Here is a 4,692-nt window from a genome sequence, read left to right as displayed (position 1 = left end):
CAGAGTTTTCAGTGACTAGCGATTCGGATGTAGTTTGCCACTCTTTTTTCCTAGTCTGTCTTTGTTTGGAAGCTCATCTGAAACCTGTCCACCATGAGTGACCCTGCTGGTTATTTAAAATACCAGTGGCATAGCCCTCAGAATCACAGCAATTCAAACCACCACAGACAGATGAGTGGTGGTTGTATGGTTGCTGTTAAACACAAATCTCTTTGTGCTATGGCCCTTAAGTCTGGCTCAAAGGTGGGATTTCCGTCCTCGGATGTTGTATCAGTCAAGAGGCGGAAGCGCAGCAGGGGCGAAAGGGTTGTAATGAGAAGCTTTGGGCTGCTCTTGTGGGTCTCTAAGTTGGTCAAGCCTGCCTCAAAGCCAGGATCCAAAGGCTAGGCCAGGATGGTGCCCTTGCGTCCGGAGTAAGTAGGACAGCCTTGCTGGCCGCTGCAGTCTCTTCCACACCTCTCACCCCACCGCTCCATGGTCTGGGTTTCATTTAACACCTCCACCAGGTCTGCGCAGTTCTCACACATCGTTCAGCCACCGCAATCACAATATGTACCTAAACATTATTTTCTATGGTAACTGACAACACAATTGTTTAACATGATTGATTAAACAAGAAAAACAAGAAGCCACTTAAGGTTTTGTAGTTAAGAAGAAACGGAATAACTTCCTTATACTAATAACTTCTCTATACAAAAACATCTAGTTAAATTTCTACCTATGATCTATTATTGTTCCCACAGCCCTTAATTGCATCTTAGCTAATATTCTAGAGGTATTAATGTCCCTGACCGAAACTACACAGAATGTTTAATGCAATCTTAAACTTAGCTGGTGTGGTTTTTCCTAGTGGTGAAATGTATTGTTAGTGTAAAAACAAATAGTTACAAATGACTGAATGTGGTGTAATGGTGCCTAAAAACAAGTTTCAAATCTCTAATATAATTCCTACTAAGATTCTAGTGAAAACTTTTATTATAAAATCAAGAAATTTAAAAATAAGCTGATTAAAACAGAGACAGAAACTGCAGAGCCCCCACATGAGATTCCTTCTCAGGGCCTTGCCTTTCCAAGGGGAGACTCATTGTGGCCTTGCTTAACAATGAGCCCTTTATGCTTAGGGTCCTCCGCTACTCTGCCCTTTGGTGACCTGGCTTCTGCCAATTGACAACTTCAGTCTTTTCTTCATTTATCATGCTGTTGCTTATTGGTCCAGTTGTGAGGATTTTTGCTTTCTTTATGTTGGCTTGTAATACATATTAGAAGGATTGGTGGTGCTGTAGGATAAGCACTGGACTGATAACTACAAGGTCGACAGTTCAAATCCACCAGCAGGTCTGCCAGAGTATCCCTAGATGGGGCCGCAATGTGTTAGAATCCACTCGATAGCCACTGTTTTGGTTTGGTAATCTATATTGACCACCACTTGTTTTTCAGTTTGTCATACTATGCTGGCTTGTGTGTTGCTTCAATGCTAGAAGCTATGCCACTGATATTTAAAATACCAACAGGGTCATCCATGATGAACAACTTTCACCAGTGCTTCCAGACTAAGACAGGCTAGGAAAAAGAAGAGGCAGACCACTTTGAAGGGTTAGCCACTGGAAACTTTAGGAATAACAGTGGAACACTGTCTGATAATAGTTCCAGAAAACAATCCCCTCAGGCAAAAGCATTAGGAAACACCACTAGTGCTTTTGCCTGAGGGGCAAAATACTACTAAGGAAGAGTTGAATCCTCAAAGTATAGTTGACTTTAAGCAAAGCTTTTAGGACCTTCATTTGTTGATGGGGCACAATTCAAAATGAGGAGGAACAGCTGGTATCATCCATTAATAATGGGAATGTGTAATGTAAGAAATAAGAATCTAGCTCACTGGGCGCAGTGAAAAGGCAGAGGCGGTGGCCACTCCAGCTCAGCTCGGGTTCCTAGCGCCTCCCCCGCCGCACCCCCTCCCAGCCTCCTGCACTTGCCAAACTTGATGTGACCCTAGCATGGGAGCCCAGCGCAGCGGCTCCCCTTTCATCTCCCGGTGCCCCTCCCCCCTCCTGCACTCCCTGAGCTCACCGCTCACCGCGCCCCTTACAACCTCCCCACCAGAGTCAGGCGCCAAGGCGCCTTCTGCCTTCCCTTCCTCTCGCCTCCTCCCCCCGCACCGTGAGCAACCTCAAGCCAGACGGCGAGCACAGTACCGGTACCGGCTCCGGCACGAGCACGGACTCCTGCGGCACCCTGGAGAAGGAGGTCCGGACATGGTTTGTCAGTGGCCCCCTGTGGACATTATACCCAGAGAACTCTACCTGCTCTTCTAGCCATTCAAGGGGTATTAAGGGTCACTGATCAAGCTCACATCAAGACAGATTTTGTGATCTTTAACAGCCGGGCAGGAGCAGAAGCAGCCAAGAATGCATATAACGGTATTCGCTTTGATCCTGAGAACCCACAGACCCTGAGGTTGGAGTTTGCCAAAGCCAATACCAAGCTAATGGCGACACCGAATCCCTCAGGTGCTCACCCCACCCTAGGAGCACACTACATCACGCGGGACCCCTACGACTTGATGGGGGCTGCTTTGATCCCCGCGTCCCCAGAGGCCTGGGCACCCTACCCTCTGTACACCACAGAGAGGACCCCCACCATCTCACATGCTGCATTCGTCTACACAGCTGCCACTGCTGCCACAGCACTTCATGCTCAGGTACATTGGTACAATTCCTCTGACACCACCCAGCAAGGATGGAAGTACCTTCAGTTGCCAGTTCTTCAGTTTTGTCACTGCAGCTTGAAGCTTCTCCCCACTAAGAAGATTCCCTGGAAGTCAGTTTTGGGGATCTATACACCACCACCACCACCACAGTGGTGCCCTGAGCTTCTATTCACATGGACCTCACCAGATGAAATATATAGGAGTCCAATTGACTACATCTGTGGGAAGACACTATAGAGATGCTCAATATCATCATTCAAAACAAGAAGACTAGGAACAGACCATTAATTGTTCATATGCAAATTCAGGCTGATGTTAAAGAAAATTAAAATAAGTTCACAAGAGTAAAAATATTACTTGAGTATACCCACCTGGATTCAGAGACCGTCTCAAGAAAAGATTTGATGCATTAGATACTGACCGAAGACCAGAAGAGTTGTGGAATGACATCAAGAACATCATACATGAAAAAAACAAAATGTGATTAAAAAGAAAATACCAAAATGGATGAGTTCATTTTTTAAAAATAAATGTTTTATTGTACATTGTGTGATAGTCTACTGAGAGAACATTAGTTTTACATTCATTCTATCATCTATCATTTCATTGGCATAGTTACCATTCCGTCCATGCATCCTCACCCAACCAAAGGGTGTACCCTGTAGCCTGCACCTCCCACCACCACCACAGTCCTCAGCCCCTTTCCATCTCCTGATCCTGAGTCCACAGCCACACCATCTCTTGACTTCGTCTTCTCTGCCTCCATCTCAGGCTTCACTGCTTCTCTGGGTAGGATCCCACTCTCCGCTTTTCTCCATTGATGGTCCTAGGGTCCTCTGCTCCTAGACTGAAAAGTTAATCACTTCCCCTCCTTGCTATAAAATGTCCACCTTTAGATTTCCAACCTTCACAATCAGTCCTGATAACAATTATTCACTATTGCATCACAAGAGACCCATCAGCATTTCATTTTATCAGTCCTTCCTGGACATGCTGGATACTATTCACTGGAGACTCTACCTTCCTCCACGCCCTTTGGGTCTAGGTTCCCTCTTGAAAGCTTGTAAGCCAGTCACTTCTTACCTTTGTATCCCTCCCCCCATTTTGGGTAGGCAATGTCCAAGTTGCCCATCCCTGTCTACCCTTTGTGTGGAGGGGGTGGGAATAGTTCTTGCAGCAGGGATTTGTTTCCTCTTTTAAGCTACTGCATTTATAGATGTAGGTCCTGTTTATTGAATTGTATCAGATGACGCTTTTTTCCTCTTCTTTCTTCTTCAGGTTGAGCTCTGTTTATCCAGTCATTGAAGCAGGTCAAGTGGGTATCATCTGCAAGTGTGGGTGTTCTTGCGTCTGTCCGCCCTCTTTTTATCGGCTGGCCGCCCCGCTCTCCACTCTAGTCCTCTGTGGCTATGTCATTGACTCTGAGCCCATGAGTCCCCAGGTGTTGCCTCACTACTGACCAACCAGGTCTCCACCCGGGTTCACAGTAGTTTGCTGAACTATGTAGGGCTTAGCTCGCCATTTCATTGATGTTCTTCGGTCACTTCCCCTTCTGGGTGAAGTGCGTGGTTGTCAATCAAAGCATATATTTCCTTTGCGTCTTAGTCTTAGAAGAGAATTTACACTGAGAGGACCCGACCACTTGCCTTGATATCTCCTGGGCAAGCAACCTGTATGTTCTTGTGGTAGCAGTCGGACTGCCCTTATTGTTTTGTATTTTTCCTGTAGGTCCTTCTGTCAAGAAGTATCTTCTGGTTTTCTACCTGCTCCTGGCTGGTCTGTTTGTCCTTTCAAGTGGAAAATTTCCCGTCTCTGAAGGTCTGGATGTGATTCGGGCTTCCACCTATATTCCCATGTAATGCAGAGGCTCCTCAGGAAACCTCCTTCACTGGGCACATTGTAGCCCCATTTTAGGTATTCCAATCAGTTATAGGCAGAAGACGGGCTTACAAGCTTTCCATGTTGATATTTCTGGTTATTCCTTT

The 4,692-nt window shown here is 46.1% G+C and overlaps 1 pseudogene; it reads left to right on the top strand.

Moving 5' to 3' along the window:
• Positions 1-219: 219 nt before the first annotated feature.
• LOC102818327 lies at positions 220-2,817 on the top strand (annotated as a pseudogene).
• Positions 2,818-4,692: the final 1,875 nt, after the last annotated feature.

The sequence above is a fragment of the Chrysochloris asiatica genome, unplaced genomic scaffold (assembly GCF_000296735.1).
Source record: "Chrysochloris asiatica unplaced genomic scaffold, ChrAsi1.0 scaffold00201, whole genome shotgun sequence".
In the NCBI taxonomy this organism is placed as follows: domain Eukaryota; kingdom Metazoa; phylum Chordata; class Mammalia; order Afrosoricida; family Chrysochloridae; genus Chrysochloris; species Chrysochloris asiatica.
The sequence above is the reverse complement of the archived record's forward strand: the minus strand, read 5'-3'. Positions and strand labels throughout refer to the sequence as shown.